This window comes from Ahaetulla prasina, chromosome 4, assembly GCF_028640845.1.
Source record: "Ahaetulla prasina isolate Xishuangbanna chromosome 4, ASM2864084v1, whole genome shotgun sequence".
Lineage (NCBI taxonomy): Eukaryota > Metazoa > Chordata > Lepidosauria > Squamata > Colubridae > Ahaetulla > Ahaetulla prasina.
This window is the reverse complement of record NC_080542.1, coordinates 44,348,472-44,366,682: the sequence shown is the minus strand read 5'-3', so window position 1 is coordinate 44,366,682 and position 18,211 is coordinate 44,348,472. Positions and strand designations below refer to the sequence as shown.

The window sequence follows — 18,211 nt, the reverse complement described above, 5'->3', positions numbered from 1 at the left end:
TAGCACTTAGACTTATATACCACTGCACAGTGATTTATAGCCATTTATGAACGGTTTACATAGTCAGCATATTGCCCCCAACAATTTGGGTCCTCATTTTACCGATCTCGGAAGAGTGGAAGGCTGAGTCAACCTTGAGTTGTTCAGAATCAAACTCCTGGAGTGAGCAGTGAGTTAGTCTGAAGTACTGCATTCTAAGTATGCTAAGTGTTGCGCTACCATGGCATCTTTATTAATGAAAGCTGAAAGAACTGAGAATTGAGAATAAAATAACAGACAGGTTTATCTTGATGCTTTCCTCCCCATAATCATATCATATATATATATATATATAAAACAACAGCCAAGCATCTGTTTAGTTGTGATGAACTAGATATTGTTAATGTATTGTATCAAAATGTTTTATAGCCAAGTAATATGTTAAATAACATGTCCACTCAAGTGTTAATCTTACTCTCTAAAAGTATATATTGACTGGAATGCACATTTCAACCAAGCCACTCATATCCACATCTCAAAATGCAAGTAAAGATGTAGAGTGAGAAAAGTACTTCTCCAAAAAGGGGAACAGAATTTATTTTCCCTTGTTTGTGGTGCATTTTTTAAAAAAAGGACCAATTAAAAATATATAGTAAGTCGCCTTTAGATTCTGTCACATACACTGCTATCCTTGTAAGCCCATAAGTCATACACCAAGTCATATCTATTTATTTAATCAAAAATTTATAGCAATTCATCTCATGGAAAGCGACTCTGGGCGGTATACTACAATCCAATAAAACAATAAATTTATCTGTTGACTTTTAAAGTATATTTGTTCTTATGCTAAGTAGACATCAATAGTGGTGATTATATTTTGATTGTCGACTGTTAGACTAGAATCGTCCTAGATCTATCAAAACCAAACTCTTTTTATATTTAATTATACAGAGGATTTTAAAAATCCATGTGGCTAGGGAATAGTGATTCCCAGATAATATGCTGAGACATACAGTGTGTCACAGTAAAATTGCTAGGGTGCTATAAGTTAATAACAATAACGATGATGAAATATTTTTCATGATTGGAAAACATTTGTACTACTCAGGGAGTAGACTTTCTCATGTTTCTGTCCACATTGGTTGCTCTCAGTTTCATTCTTTCCAGTAAGCCTATATCTGAGGTGTTTCATTTTGCCATCCTCAGCGTTGGCTGATATTAAGTTAATTGCTTCCAGAATAATTGATACCATTCTGTAAAGTTATTACAGAATAACTTTTTAGTTATTCTAAACTAATTAGTTATTAGTTTATCACCTGAATTAAGCCATCATAACTTGTTCAATGAACACAATTTTAAGACAAATCATTACCTCTGAGATTTTATTCTATATTTTGTAATGTGATCTTAAATTATAGTATATAGTACAACTCCAGTGACTATAATTTATAAATCATGATTTGTGACTTAGCACCACTTGTTAACTCACTAAACCATTTGTTCCTCTAATCTGTTTATGCAACCTAATATCTCTTCAAGGTTTCAAAAGACTCTTACTTGGGAATGTTAGAGAATGAATCAGGTCTTTTGACATGGAAAGCAGATGGATGACCATTTTGCTTCAACTTGAAAGAATGTGGTCCTTTGACACACATCCTTTATACTTTATATATGACAGAAACAGTAAGAGGACTTCTCCATAATTTTTTATATCAGAATGCTTTCAGGGGGAAAAAAATCCGCCCTCGTCATTTGTGGTGATTCACAAATTTGGTATGTTTTCCTTGTCTGGAGTACTATTCGGTACAATATATGCTTTACAGATGTATGCTCCTAGTTTATTTAGGTTTAAATTTTACAGTAAATATATTTTTCTTGGTGTTATTCATAAAAATTTCATGTGTACATATCTGGAAAGCTGTTTTGGTAGCTAAAAGCTGTTTCTGAAATAATGGCGTGTGAATGAAATATAGAAATTAAATTGTTGCCTTAGAAGTGCGGAAACCAAGGTTCTAATCTGCCCTCAGCTGTGGAAACTCATTGGGTAACTTTTGGCCAGTCAATGTTTCTCTCAGCCTAACCCATTTCACAGAGTTGTAGCTGTGGAGAAAATTAGTCAGGAGTACTATATTTGGCTCTTTGAAAGATAGGACGTAAATAAATACTGGCTTCTGCAAATTGCATTTAGTGTAGCTTTTATTCAAACGTTTTTGAAACTTTGATTTATTTTTTATTGCTATACATGTAAATAATAAGTTAACAACATCAATATCCCTTATATTATTTTGATTTTAAGGGGGAAAGCATTTGAAAAGCCTTGGCACTGAATTTTTAGCATTTTTGAATAGAATCGCATGTAAATATATATGATCTCTAGAGAAAGTCATCTGAAATGGTAACTATACTGCTAATTTTAGATTTGGCTATTGTTATTTCATTTCATTGGTTCAATTTGATGTGTGTTTATTCCTTATAATGTATTACTTTTACAAGACAGTAGAAAGCGGTAGAAAGAAACAAGCAGAGATACCCTTCAATTCAATTCTGGCATAGGTGAACTAGCTGGTGCAGAAACACACTATTACACTAGTTACACTCTTATACTGCAAGCCATGTAACACAAGTGTTGTCATGTTCTTAGATTTCGCCACTGGATATTTTCTTCATAATAGCTAAATCAAAAGCCTGTGACAAGCTTTAGATGAGATACTGGTAAAAAAAAATTTGGCTGGGTCTATAATATGACATTCAAATTACTAACAGGATTTGGTGCATGGAATATAGATACATTTGCTGGTTTCTATGGTGGAATATAGTCCAGACTTTAAGGAGGGGTGGACTCTGTCCTAGAGGCAAAGGGTCAGCGGAGCTTGGAATGGAGGTAGGGGGAAAGCAAAGACGGACACCCACACCCACCCAGCAGTTCACAAAATATATCTAATTGTTGTGCAGATGGTTGCTTTATTCTGACAAGATTCTGTTAGTAGAGGAACAACAATAAAGAATTACTAAGCAGTAAGTAACTCCACATGTTGTGCTCAGTTCTTTGGGTGTGACCATTTCTGACCAAAAAATTCCCATTCAGAAAAATGGCTTTGCAGTTATGACTGTGGTGTTTGCTTAATGACCCCAAATTTATTAACAACTGCTTCAAAAAAATGTGATAAATTGGGTCCAATCAATGGGTGCCTTGACTTAAGACAGTAGTGATTTACAACCAGAAATCTGGTCCCATTGCAGTAGTATTTTAATCTGTGCTTTATATAAGGAGCTAGATGCCTAAAAGCAGGGGTGAAATCCAGCAAGTTCTGACAGGTTCTAGAGAACGGGTAACGGAAATTTTGAGTAGTTTGGAGAACCGATAGCAGAAATTTTGAGTAGTTCGGAGAACCGGAAAAGGCCACCTCTGGCTGGCCCCACAGTGGGGTGGGAATGGAGATTTTGCAATATCCTTCCCCAGGAGTGGGGAGGGCATGGGGATTTTGGAGTATCCTTCCCCTGGAGTCAGGTGGGAATGGAGATTTTGCAGTATCCTTCCCCTGCCACACCCACCAAGCCATGCACACAGAACCGGGATTTGGATTTCACCACTGCTTAAAAGTCCTATAAATGTCCTATTTCAAACTGACTATGTATTCCAGCATTTACTGTAGAATCCTCTACAGTATTCTGGAGGTTTCATGGAAGGCAGGTCTGTTTGAAAAATCTTTCTCAAATGATAACTACAAAAGTTGTAATCAACGATATGGTGCTCACATATTCTGGAGTAGGATGTAGCATCACATTTATATATGTTGACAGCATTTTCCATCTTTGTGTCCTAATGTATGGGATTATCATCCCTAGTATTTTGATCTTGGCTAGTTGGGGAAAACCCATTTATACATGCTTTTTGTAATTAGAATCAAATTTAGCATGTAATGGAGAGATGAAATTCTTAGAAAACATAGGAGTGGGGCACTGATTTACAGGGGCAGGGAGATAGCCATTCTGAGGCAGATTCCCAGACAGGTACGTGAAAAAAGAAAGAAATATTATTTTTTGTCAAGCAAATTGTACCAGAAGGGAGTGGGCTTCAGATGGCTGATGCCAGAGGGATTGATGATTTTCCGGGAGGGCATTACGAAAAAAATCAGTACAATTGCGGAGGCTACGGCCTATGTGGAGGAACACAAAGCCTTCCTGGAATCAGATGACCCAGGAATTGAAGAAGGGGAGGTTATAGATCATGGGGCTGAAGCGGCTGCCGCTGTTGCGGCCCTGGAGTTGGGTCAGGCTGAACCCAGAGTTCTGAGATCCAAAACTAGGAAGTGATAAAGATATTTGGGATTGTGTTGGTTTTCCTTATTCTCTTTTGTACGATATTCTGTTTATTCTTGACTCTTCTTTATTACGTATTTAAAATTTGCAAACTTTGCTACTTCGTGTCACCTGCTTGCCTTATGGCTGTTGTATGTGTTAAAAAATTTGAGTAAAATTCTTATTTTAGATAAGAAAAATGAAAATTTACCATACCTGATATGTATTTGTATAAACCTTTTTTGACTAATAAAAACTTTTTGAACAAAAAAAAAAAAATTTAGCATGTAATGGAAGCAGGTAGAGTTTTTAAAATAAGGATTTTTCTAATAAAGAATGACCTTCCCCATTTGTGGAATTTCTTTACTGAAGAAGACAACAAGGTTTATTTATTCTGAGTTTGAGAAGGGTAAAGAAAATCTCTGTGTAGCCTCATGTTGTTTAGCCAGCTTTGTGAGGATAGGAAGGGGAGAAGGTTATAGTAAGGATATAAAAATTTATTTTAATTAGCTATTGTGCAACTTTATTCTTGGCAGATGGACAGGTGAGGTATTTGCTGTTCCTCAGAGCATTGAGAAATGTGTGAATGTAAGAAAAAATGTTTATGCTTAGTGATATAGAGAAAATTTGTGGTAAGCTGCATAGGCTTAAGTAATAGAAGATATTGTAGGAATATGAAAGTTGTTCGATTAATGTGGTAAAATAAATGGAAAGCTTGCAAACTGTTCCATGCTGAGCAGGAAATAAGACAAGAATGTGTGATATTCCTCCGTTCTATGTTTTTTTGTGAATAGGTATGTAGATAAATTGTCACGATTTTTGGTGAGTGTTGTGAGTGGGTTGATGTTATTTTTTGTATGTAAGCTAGAGATAATGCAAAAATTCACTAATTCAGGAATGAAATAGAACAGAACTCTTAAGTGTTTCCTTTCTTTTCTGGACCACGCTGTTCCAGAAGATGGTAAATCTGAATCATAAGTACACTGAGATGTCCTGGACATGTTGAATTTTGCACTCCCTAAATATAATTATGCTATGTTACTGGCAGAGAATCCATATGAGTTGCACTAAATGTTAAGATAGATTGGGTAATACAAAAAAGAGTGTTGATATCAAAATGTATATATTGAAGACCAAGAAAACTGAACACTTGCAAATTATATACAAGTGGGGGAAATTAGAGCAAGTAAATAAATTTGTTTATCTTAATAAATATTTCTAAAAGTCATAGAAATGAAGGAAATGTTAATATGAGCAAATATGGGTAAAATAGTGAACAACATAGTTGTTAGACCATAACCTACTACTTGATAAAATAGAAAAATGTGGGTTAGACAGCTTTACCACCAGATGGATTCTATCTGGTCACCAACCACACTCAATGTGTAGTCCTCAATGGAACTGCATCTATATGGAGGGAGGTATGCAGCGGAGTACACCATGGCTCTGTTTTAGGCCCAGTACTCTTCAACATATTTATCAATGATTTGGACAAGGAGATAGATGGGGAACTCATCAAATTTGCAGACAACACCAAGTTAGCAGGAATAGCCAGCACTCCGGAAGATAGGTTTAAGATACAGAAGGACCTTGACAGACTTGATCATTGGGCACTATCCAACAAAGTGAAATTCAATGGTGAAAAAAGTAAGATTCTACATTTAGGCAAGAAAAACCAAATGCACAGGTACCGTATATGTGATACTTTGCTCAATAGTGGTGACTATGAGAGGGATCTTGGAGTTTAATTTATAAACAGAGGGATAGAATCAAGATCATGTGAAGTGTTAATACTACTTTATAATGCTTTGGTAAGGCCACACTTGGAATACTGCATCCAATTTTGGTTGCCACAATGTAAAAAAGATGTTGAGACTCTAGAAAGAGTGCAACAAAGATGATTAGGGAACTCGAGGCTAAAACATATAAAGAATGATTGCTGGAACTGGTTATGTCTAGTCTTATGAAAAGAAGAACTATGGGTGATAATGATAGCAGTGTTCTGATATGTCAGTGGTTGCCACAAAGAAGAGGGAGTCAAACTTCTCCAAAGCACCTGAGGTAGAACAAGAAGCAATGGGTGGAAACTAATCAAGGAGAGGAGCAACTTAGAACTAAGGAGAAATTTCCTGACAGAACAATTAATCAGTGGAACAACTTGCCTCCAGAATTTGTGAATGCTCCAACACTGGAAGTTTTAGAAGAGATTAGATAATCATTTGTCTGAAGTGGTGTACGGTTTCCTGCCTAAGTAGGGGGTTGGACTAGACTCTAAGGTCCCTTCCAACTCTGATATTCTATTCTACTGTGTTTCCCTGAAAATATGATGTGACCTGAAAATAAGACCAAGCCTGATTTTTGGGGTTGGCCTCAATATACCCCACTGAAAATAAGCCCTAGTGAAGGGGTGGCTGTGGCCAGCACAGGAGGTAGCCCCTTCCCTTCCCCGGTCACCTTAGGGCTTCTCGGTCCCTTAATTGGATCAGCTGAGCCACTCTGGCCGCCATTCACAAAACACCTGATTCGCGGGTGCTACTCAGGCCACCTCCTCCAACAAGCATGGCTGCTTTTGCAGTCAATTGTGGTTGCAAAAGAAACCGGAGGCCAAGTGCCTCCAGCCCCACACGCCTCGCACCCTTCTTACCTAACGGTGACAGTCACAGCAGGCAGTTCTGTCCACGGAACAGCTGCCTTATGGGTGCCACTCTGGCCAGCGCCTCCAGCAAGCACAGCTGCTTTTCCCATCGATTGCGGCCACTTCTGCAGCAGGAGGCCAAGCAATGTGCACCATGTGCTGCGAGCCGTTCTTCCGAAGGGTATTGTAGTACAGCTATCCACAATTTTTTATCTTATTTTGTCCTGACTCTTGTGGCCCAGTATGGTACTGTGGAGGGAAGTACTGTGGAGAATAAAAAAAAACTACTTGCGAGTTCGAGAAGTTTGATTGAACTCGCAAGGGTTTTTTTAATCCTACAATTTGTTTGCCTGCAGACAACGGCGAAACATGTGGTGAAGCTGCAAGGCAGGTAAGATGCGCATCTCACGTCTCCCCGGCCCACCCATCCCCACCTGCCACGCACAAATTGCATCCAGGAAGCCCTGTCATGCCCGGTGAGGGGGGGAGAAGAGACAGCAAGAGGAGCCCCGTCTCGCTCCATATTTCTCGATTCTTCCCGAGATGGCAGGGAAGGGAAGCAGCCAGGCTGCTGGGACGCGTGGAGCTGTCTTGCCTGCCTTGCAGCTCCATCAAGTGTTTCACCACTGTTTGCAGGCAAACATGTTGTAAACATGTAAAAAAAATCTTCTCGCAAGTTGAAGTTTGAGCTCACGAGAAGCTTTTTTTTACCCTACAACTTGTTCGCCTGCAGACAACAGCAAGACACCCAATGGAATTGCAAGGCAGGTAAGATGTGCATCTCACGACTCTCCAGCCCCCCGGCGAGGGGGTGTGAAGAGATGGCAATAGGAGTGAGCCCCATCTTGCTTCACGCATCTCACTTCTCCCCCGCCCCACCTATCAACCCCCTCTATAAAGAGCCTGGCGCTGTGAAAAAGGGAACCGGGCAGGTGCAGGATGGGCACGGGGTGGGAGGTTGCAGGCGAGGGGGATGGATGGATGGATGGATAGATGGCTAGATGGGAGGCAGATGAGCACCAACAATGCTGGGGAGAGTCCCACCTTTGGTTGCCCTGGCAAACAGCCATGAGGTGGCTGCACTTCCAAAATAATAAGACCCCCCTCAATAATAAGGCCAAGGGTCTTATTTTCGGGGAAACATGATATTCTGTTCTAATATGTGGTGTCGTGAGAAATGATTGTTTATTGAAAGAAGTGAAAGTGGTTAGGGATAAGAGCTTGCTTCTGCCTACATCCATATACAAATAAAAGATATATCAAAAGAAGCATAAAAATTAACTGAATGCAATGGGAATGCAGAACTTAAGTATGCAATAAAACAAGAGATCCGATCGAGAATGAATGGGTGGCGAATGAATTGTTTTCAGACTGAAACCAATAGTGTTTTGAACATATAGAAAATAAATGAATAAAATAAAATGTTAAAGTAAGTAAATATGCTTTTATAAGCTTATACCATACCATACATAAGTAATAAAATGTTTAAATATGTTAGCAAAGGCAGTTGTTCTGTAATCCATTTTTGCTAATGCTATTGTCTGCCAACACATCTGCAAGACCAGCCAATATATATTTATACCTATTCTTACTACTCTCTTCCTGTTACTCACATACACATCCTGACTATATATCCCCCCCACTTTTTTTTTTTGCATTTGGGGAGTAATGGACTTGTACTATCCTTACCTACTCTAAAGTGTTTTCCACATTAAGCTAAGTAGGGCAGGATCCTCACACAAGTCAATTACCACTGTTATCTGATGTGCTATCCTTTTCTTCTCATCCAGATAGGTGCTGCCTGATAATTTAGATCAATCTACAAATGTGATGCTAAACGGAGAGAAGTGGGAAATGGGTGGGAATGGTAAGTCGTTTGAGTAAGATGTGTATAGAACTTAAACATTAAGTTTGCAAATGGGAATGCGACCTTCTGCACGTGCACAGAGCATCAAAACGGGATGTGATGACATCCAGGCAGGTGGGTAGAGCCTCCCACTGCCTGTGCTACCTGAGCCGGATGAAACCAGCTGTATTTCACTACTGCATGTTTTCTTGAACTGCTGAAAACAGACTGTATATTAAAAACATGGAGCTTCAGCAGTTCATGAAAACATTGTGTGGCTACTGCAGTTCATTAGCTCAAGGGAGGAGAATGTTGTCCGCCATATTTAGAAATAGGCAGCCAATTTGTAAGTACGAGTTGTCCATAAATCAGACATTTTTAGCCCGAGGATCGCTTATAAAAGATGGTCCTCATATAGCTCCTCACATGAAGCTTAATCATCTTTTAAATAAATTAGAATCTTTCAAATGTTTGGCTTCTTTCCATCTCCTGCAATTTGAGTTTGTTTAATGTATAGTGACACTGATGCACAGGATTGTTTCAGAATATGGAAGAAAAGATCCTTGCCCTGAGGAATTCACACTCTAAAACAGCCTTCTCCAACCTGATATGCTCCAAACATAGTCTGACTATAACCCCAAGCTATTATGACCGTAGAATTTCTGAATTTAATTAATTTCCCCTCCAAGGGATTTACAAATTGAGGTATTTATGATATATTCTAGAATTTTCCAAGTATTAATGTCAGACCAACCGATTTATAGTTTGCTGAATCATCTTTCCTCCCATTTTTTTTAATAAATTCCTTTTCCTCTTAATTTCTTTCATGGGATCCAACTTACCGTTGTACGAGTTTGTTAAGACCTTTTTTTAAAAGTCCAATTTAAGTGTTTAACCTTTGCTTGTTTTTAGAATCAAGGACACTAGTATTGCACAGTCATTCTCTCCATGTGTTTTTGTTACTTCCATTACTCAACTGTGTCCTTTATTAATTAATACCTAATCAGACATTGTTGGTACTTTTGTATTTTCCTCCCTATTCTCTAAAAGAGAAAGATGTCAGTAAAATAATTCAGGAATTTACTGGAAGGGCTATACTTGGAAACATTTGTCTCCCAGCAGATGTTGGGGTAATTAAATTCTCCCATCACTATGACTTCATGCCTTTTTGAAAAATATTTGCAACTTGCTTTTGGAAGGCATCATCCACATCTCTTGGGTTGGGAGGGTGATAGCAGACACCAATAGCAGTATTGCTTTATTTATTCCTCTGCTTAATTTAATCCAAATGTTTTCTCAGTGTTGCCAAATTCTTTTGTGTACATTTCTAAAGAAAATGGATATTTTTAACATAGTTTTATTTATCCTCCCTTTTTTTCCTTTTGAACAAATAATGTCCTTCAGTTACTATATTCCACTCATTAGAGTCGTGCTACCAGATAATTTTTTAATATATTTATAATTGTTTTTATATTTCTATGTTTATTGTATTATAAGCCATCCAGAGTCATCTTGATCCCTGAGATACAAACAAACATACCTGCTATATTATATTAATTCAATCTCATCTTATTTTCTATACCCTAAACATTTATGCATGGATAGGAAAGACCATAAACTTTATGAACCAATATTCCTTCTGACTTTTCTTTAAAAGACTTCCTTTCAACAAGTTTTCTGCAGTGGTTTTTTAGAATGCAAATTTTTTCTTTTATTCAGTTTAAAACTATCCTGATCAATCATGACATGCTTTGGCCAAATGTATATTTTTATCAGTTCTTAGGATGTGCAACTCATTCCATAGTTCATCATCTAAATATTTTCAGCCGTGATCCCAAAACATAATTTTTTCCAGTATTTTGTAGCCAACCTACTTTGGTGTTCTTTTTTCTTTTTCTAGTCCTTCTCCATGGATTGGAAATCTGGATGAGAAAATCACCTGAGCTCCCAGGAACTTTAGCTTCTCTCAGAGTTTTGCCACACACAAATATGTAGCATTGGATCATTTTTCTCAATGAATAAATAAACAAGCGTAATACTTTTGACTCATTTGTTTAGTTGGGTTCTCTTTATGTGGTTTCAGGACTTACACGGGGAACAGATCACATTTTAGGTCATATTTATACAGCAATACAAATATACAAAAGTTTTCAGAAATTTTAAAGCACCAGGGTACCTATTTCCTTCATGCTATTAACATATCGGACTTCTTTGTGTTACTCTGATAGAATTGGCATCAAGATCTCTTTCCACCTTAACATTTAATGATGTTAGTTCTTCTCCTGGAAAGTGTATGATGCAATCTGTAGAGGCATTTTTGCACGTGAGGCTTGAAAGTGACTTGTGCTTAAATTGGTGCTCAAAGAGAACATGCAATTTGATTCCCTTTCAGTTATCTGTCACTTTTTCTGAGTGTTAATGTCATGAGTGCAAGCAGTCTTGGTCTTCAAGATGCCACTGGACTTGCAGCTGCTCTTCTAGTTTGTCACCTCTCTTCTGAATCTTTTTTCTGGTTTGTCAGCATTGTTCTTGAACTGCGTATTAGGCTGGGTATGTTCCATATTTAAGTAAAGATTCTGTAACTATGCACTCTGGATTTTACACTCCTTTAAATATAGTTGTTTTCCCTCAGTTGTATAAATCATCAGATTGGCATGGATTCTCTTTTCCTTTCTCCTGATGAGTTCCCTGCTTTTTGTAAGTCATGGGAAAGGGCAGAGAAGCTATGCAGGCTTTAGAGCCAGGCTTGAAAATTTTATTCATTGCTTCTTTGGGTTCTGTAAGCATTGCCCATGCTGTTGATTTTCAAGCACATTTTTCCGGTGTAAGAGTTGGAAACTGACTTTAAAAATACACACAGAAGAGGAAAACAACATAAGCCAAGCTAACCATTAAAAAAATACGCTATCCAAAATTGATCATAGGCTGGGATTTTTATTTAGTAAAATTTAATAGGTCAAGTTGAAGCTCATACAACTTGCAAATTTTCAAACTTTACATAATCTTCATCAGTTAAGATATAAACAAGAGCTGGTAGGGAAAATGGAACAAAATAAGACTTTAATATCAAATCTCATTGTTGATGTTTAAATTGAGTAGTGATATTTTCAAGAAACTAAATTCTGTACCTTGGCTTATCCTTTCAACTGCATGACGTAATTGTTCCGGAACCCCGAGGATAAATCTTAGACACTTCACTCTTCTAATTGTAGCATTACACTGACAACTTGTATTGAACTGCTTGTCCTCTCTGAGAAGTGATGTTGAATCTTCCACTTTTCAGTTTCATTACATTTGTGGGCAAAAGATAATGTTCAGTTCTGTGTTAGTTTGCATTTTTTTAAAAATGACATCAAATCCCAAACCAGCTTCTATATCCATTTCCCCTACCACTATGCACACTTTTTAAGATTATGTTTCAGTTAAGGGAATGTGAATTAAATAGGTTTGCAAAATAAATGGATATCTTACCTATGCCCACAATACTAGGTTTTAGAGGCTCTTTTATAATCAGGAGAGAAAGTAAATAACTAGTAATCTCCAACTGGATTTTTCTTCATTTGGTTCCATTGGATTTGTTGATTGTTTCTCTGATAATTAAACAAATGGTTGGCTTCCTATAAAGCCTCTTCTTACCTGACCTACTTTAGAACTCTGGGAGGGTAACTTGTGGCAATGGTTAATTCAGAAAATACCTTTGTTGTATTTTTTACAACATGAGTGCATCATGTTACTGGGATTCAAAGTCATGCATGGTACATCTGGGCTTGGGCAATGGGCATTTGATAAAAGGAGAAAGTGGACCATCTGGAATAGAATGTATTCTAGTTTTCTTAAACAACCTCTTTTGCCCAATTTGATCTCCATACTCATTCCTTTCACTTCTCATTCAGTTTTAAAGCAATGGTTTTTGTTTAAATTTTAATTTGTTGGAAGTTGGTGGCAGTTGAGAAAGTGATTTTGTGATTGGATAAAAAACTTAGGGAGTTGCAGATTGTATAGTTTAAACACTATTTTTATACAGGCAGATAGCTCTGCTTTAACTTTAAAAGGTTTTCATGCATTATTTGGGTATCTACAGGTTTCTAAGTTTCTCATATTTTTATCATTATGAAGATAGTTATGGGAACATGAAGACAGAATGGGACTGGATTCAAGATTTTGGAATTTAAAAAAGGACTCATATCTCACACACCTGAGTTCACTTTTTAAAATATTCCTCATATTTCTTTGGAGGAATAAGTTCTTTCAGGGTGTTTTTTTAAAAAATGGCCTTTTTTATGCAGCTCTGTGATAAGAGGTCAGATCCGCTTTTTTAAAAAATGAGGACATTCTGTGATTTGTTCCACTTGGGCTTAATACCTTGTGCAAACTGTGATGGTTATCGTCACACATTAAATTGTAGTTATATAATCATAGTTTAATGTGATGTGTGAATCAGGGAAAGAAAAAACATGAGTGAGGAGGGATGTGTAAACTGTACAGAATGATAATTAAGATAATGTTCAGAGTTGCTCACCAGTGATTCCTCATTGAAGTGAAGGGTCATGAAGATTTAATCCTGAACCTCTTATTTCTCTCCTAATCAGAAGACCACATAAACAATAGGGACTAACTTAGTGCCTCAGATATGCTAGAATACTATTTCTAGAATTTCTAACTAAGCAGTTCCCCAAATTCCCTATTATTATGACTGCTGCTCATTCTGGATGGCATTTAGGTTCCCATCATATTTGGAGGACACCAGCTGTGCAGATGTTTGTGCTTAGGGTCAAAGGGCAAATTTAGCTCTCATCCATCATGCCCTTTGGACCATTCTTTTCCTTTCATCTTAATAGAAAATAGTTGTCATTCAATTTTATGATGACACAATATTGTCAATCTCATTACAAAGCTTTTGTTTTAAAATATAGCATATAATATTTTAAAATAAAAGTACAATGAAATAAACTCTTCTGAGGGAAAATAACAATATTGACCCAGGGTTTTATATTTGATGTGTGCCCTTCTTTAATTGATAGGAAAGATAAATAGAATATGCATCTTTGATCATTTGGACTGAAATTCTTTATTCAAGGTTTTGGAAGTTATGAATGTTGGACTTTATGAGATTGTAAAATTTATTTATACTTCAAAGAAAGCACAAATAATTGTTAATGGAACAAAATCCTGTGAATTACACAAAGGAACAAGACAGGGATGCCCATTATTTCCTCTTTAGTTTATTTAAGTTTTTGAAATACTGACTAGAGATATACAACGATGAGAGGAGTTGGGAGTAAAATTTAGGGGGGAAAACCCTTGTATATTAACGACTTTTGCTGATGATTTTGGTACTGGAAAATCCTTTAAAAGGAATTGAAACATTAATGGACAGATTAAAAGAATTTGATACTTTAGTAGGTTTCAGGATTAATGAACAGAAAATGAAGATGTTAATAAGAATGTGAAATTAAAAGATGAATAAAACGGTTTTAAAATTTAAAAGGTAAAATATCTGGGTATCACTATGATAAACATAAATTGTGTACTATTTAAAAGTAACTGTTAAAATGTAGGGGGAAAAAACTGTACTAATGTGGAAAAAATTATAATTGTCATTGCTGGGAAGAATTTCTCTGATAAAAATGAGTATCTTACCAGAGTGATGTCTTTGTTTCAGAAAATTCCTCTTTGAGCATCTGATGCACCTTTTAAAGAGTGGCATATATGAAGTTACAAGATGCAAAGACAAGAGGAAAATTGGGTCTACTTGATTTGAAACTATTTTGCAGCCCTGTTATAGAATAGAATAGAATAGAATAGAATAGAATAGAATAGAATAGAATAGAATAGAATAGAATAGAATAATAAAATAGAATTATAATAGAATTATATGGTTTGAATGAAAGAGTAGTTGTTGCTGAGAAACATATTGCTTTTGAAAGTAGAAAAATTTGACATGAGATTTAGGTGGAATGGGTGTTTGTGATACAATAAGGGCAAGATTAATGTGGATTTTACAGATCATTATGTTAAATGTGCCATATTAAGAATATGTAACAAATACAAACCCAGCTTGTGTCTGAAAACACATTTGTCATTCTCAGCATAAGTAACATTTTATAGACAAGAAATAATAGACAAATCCTAATGGCTAACCTATCACAAGATACTAAAATTTTGCGAAGAGTAATATAATTTAAAATTGAGAAATGAGCTGGTGGTGGCAGAGGGATATAGTTGTCAATGGTTCTCTTATTTATAGCTACTAGAAAGATTTAAAGTAGACAAAATAATTTATGGTTATAAGACTAAGTTTGAAATAGAATTATGTAAAAATAATGAACTGATAATTGCTAAAATAAAATTACTTTTATTGAAATTTGAAACAGAAGAACAACTCCTCATAAAGAATGTATGGTAAAATTTTGAAATAATTGAAATTTATAACTTATATTATGTATTTTATAAAAATACAGTTTTTATAAAATGATGTGCCATTGGTATATTTCACAGGGGAATGAATAAAGGCACTTAACATTTATGCTGGAAATACGAACAAGAAGAAGGGACATTTTATCACATTTGGTAGACATGTAAAAAATGAGAAAATTCTGAATTCAAATACTTACATTGATTCAGAAGATTTTAAAAGATTAATTTACAATCAATAAAAGAGGATTTTCTTTTGGGATTGGACAAATAATTAGAAAAAAAATCGTGGAATTTTGCTTTTGTATATGATAACTGAAATGAGATTATTGTAAGAACAAAGATGAAAAGATTCAGCTTTATCCACAATGGAAGAATGGTTACTAAAGATGATGAAGCTTACTGAGGTGGCTAAATTGGCTTCTTTGATGAGAGAAAAGACAATTTCTACGTCTATTTCTGCCTGGAAACCTCTTATAGATTTGAAAAATGTAAACTTCTTATTTAAAATTCCAAAGATTGGACAGGATAGGATAAATAAAGTTATTTTCTATCCATAGAATAAATTTATAATTGTACTTATAATTACTGTAAAGAACGTCTTATAAAGAAGGAAGCTACTTCTTTGTATCTCTTCTCATTCAAGAAGCTTCTTCAGTCACTTTTTTGTATCTTCTTTCTATTTTCCTTTTTCTTTTTTTCTTTCTTCCACATTTAACTTTCTTTTTGATTTCTTTCTTTTTCTTACTTCATGTTTGTATTGGTTTTTATCTTTCTTTTTTACAAAAAGAAACTTTAATTATAAACATATACTGTAGTGAATTTCTATGTAAGATCCAAAAAACCTATCAAGGTTCTTTCCAATATATCTTTATTGTAGCAGTGTGCATTTGTTACTTAGAGAATAGTGCTAATACAGTTAGTCCTTAACTTAAAATAGTTCATTTAATGAGTGTTTGAAGTTACAATGGCACTGACCATTGCACCATCGCCACGATCATGTGATCAAATTTCAGATGCTTGGTAACTGACTCATATTTATGATGGTTGCAGTGTTCCAAGGTCATGTAATTACATTTTATAACCTTCTAACAAGCAAAGTCAATGGGGAAGTCAGAATTGCTTAACAACTGTGTTACTAATAAAACACAGTGATTCACTTAACAACTGTGACCCAGAAAGATTGCAAAATAGGGCAAAATATACACTTTACTAACTTTTCACAGCAACGGAAATTTTGGGTGCAATTTTGGTCATAAATCAAGGACTATCTGTACTATATGAATTTTAAGAATTATACAAAATATTTTTGATGCTACTTAAATGTGTTTGTTTAACAACATTTCTACATCATCGTAAATTTAAGACATCAAAAATTATAAAAACAAAACCTTACAATGTATCTTTTATCCTATCAACAAACATCTCATCAACAGTAATAAATACTGTACAGAAAAGATGGCACCAACATAAAATCAATTTCAAAGGCTTGATAAAAAAAATACTCTTGAGAATTTCCATAGGAATGATAGGGGGAAAAGGATGACTTAAAATGGCTAGACCTTAGTAACTTCAGTATAGGGCAAAGGAATGATTGGGTTTATACCATGATAAATTACAATATGGTTAGTTTTGGGAAGATTTATCCTCTGAACTCTGAATGTCCCATTAAACACTTACTTTGGGTTCAGCAATATTACCAAGCATTTAGCAATACTCTTCAGAATCTATAATCTTAAGGGCTTCCTATATGTTTTAAAAATTAAACTGTGCTTCTTTGCAACCCAAAGAAAGGCAAGATTGAAATTGTGAAGATTGGATATTAAAAGTTTGCTTACGATCCCTTATCCCTCCACATTTATCTTATCCCTGCCAATAAATCTCAGTTGCAACTTCAAGCCCTTCCCTTGTACAGTTTTTAAAAATCTCTCTAAGATTTATTATAGCCACATGGATTATTTCAGTTGTTGGCTCCAAGTCTCTTGCAGCATATACTCATACCCACTTGTCCAAATTTCTGCCTTTATGCCTGAATCTGGTTTTTATGCCACACTACTGTATCAAACAAGGACTTCCCTGCTGCAACCAATGCTCTCCTTCAGCCACCCCTTTGCCTCCAGGTGCATCTTGGCTCCCTTTCAGCTATGGACTTCGGCCATGGTTTGTTTTGCAGCTGCAAATATCCTGAGTCAGCAGGAAAAATCCATGTTGGGTGCAGGGATAGTGGGAATTGGGAGCCAGCCAGGCAGTTGCATGTTAAGAGGGTTATTTAAATGACTGGAAAAGGAACTAGTTTATCTCCTGCAGAGAGTAATTTTTTTGTTTCTTTGGGGCCTTAATTTGAATTTGGATGCTCACCAAGACTAAGCTTTTGAACCTAATTTCAGCCTGGAATGTAAAGAGAAGTGATAGGGATGCAGTTTTGTTTTCTATAAAGAAGACAGGCTCTGAACATGTACAGAGCACTTCTCCTTCAAAAAACAAAGAAGCAGAATAAACCGCACACAGCTGGATGAACATATGCATCCTTGACACAACATAAAAGATTATTTAGGCAAATTGAAGATTGGAAACATTTTTTCAGCCATGAGTTGCTCTTAGCTTATACCAAGTGCTGAGGAGATGAGGTCATGATGCCACTAACAGTATTCCTTTTAGGATAAGTTGAAGGCCATATGGCATTTATTTTACCTTTAACACCCCCATCACCCACCCCACACAAAAACACAGCTTTCATAAAAATGGAATTAAAAATGAAGGGAGCTGGGAGCACTTTAGGTGATGACCAGGATGTGTAATAGGATTACAGGTTGCCATCAGTCACGATCTGATAATCCTGACATGAAGGTTTGATTCATACATTGCACTAAACCATAAAGTTGGGTGCATCCTGGGTGAAATCATTGTGATTTCAAACTCTGATTAATGGCTTGGTATGTTTTGTAAATCAGCCTATTAAATTATGGTTAAAGAAACCATTATGAAATAAAACTTGGTTTAGCATAATGGGTGAACTATATCAGAGTCTAGACTCTAGT

At 35.9% G+C, this 18,211-nt stretch overlaps 1 protein-coding gene across 5 annotated transcripts in view; it reads left to right on the top strand.

The window, feature by feature from the left end:
* Positions 1-18,211, top strand: part of THRA (thyroid hormone receptor alpha) — a 157,207-nt gene that overhangs the window by 31,503 nt on the left and 107,493 nt on the right. Inside the window, exon 1 of one of the 5 annotated variants that reach the window (XM_058181545.1) lies at positions 8,762-8,780. The exons of the other annotated variants lie outside the window; for them this stretch is intronic. The gene's annotated coding sequence lies outside the window, so the exon portion shown is untranslated. Of the gene's footprint in view, positions 1-8,761; positions 8,781-18,211 lie in introns of those variants that run through there. 5 annotated transcript variants of the gene reach the window in all.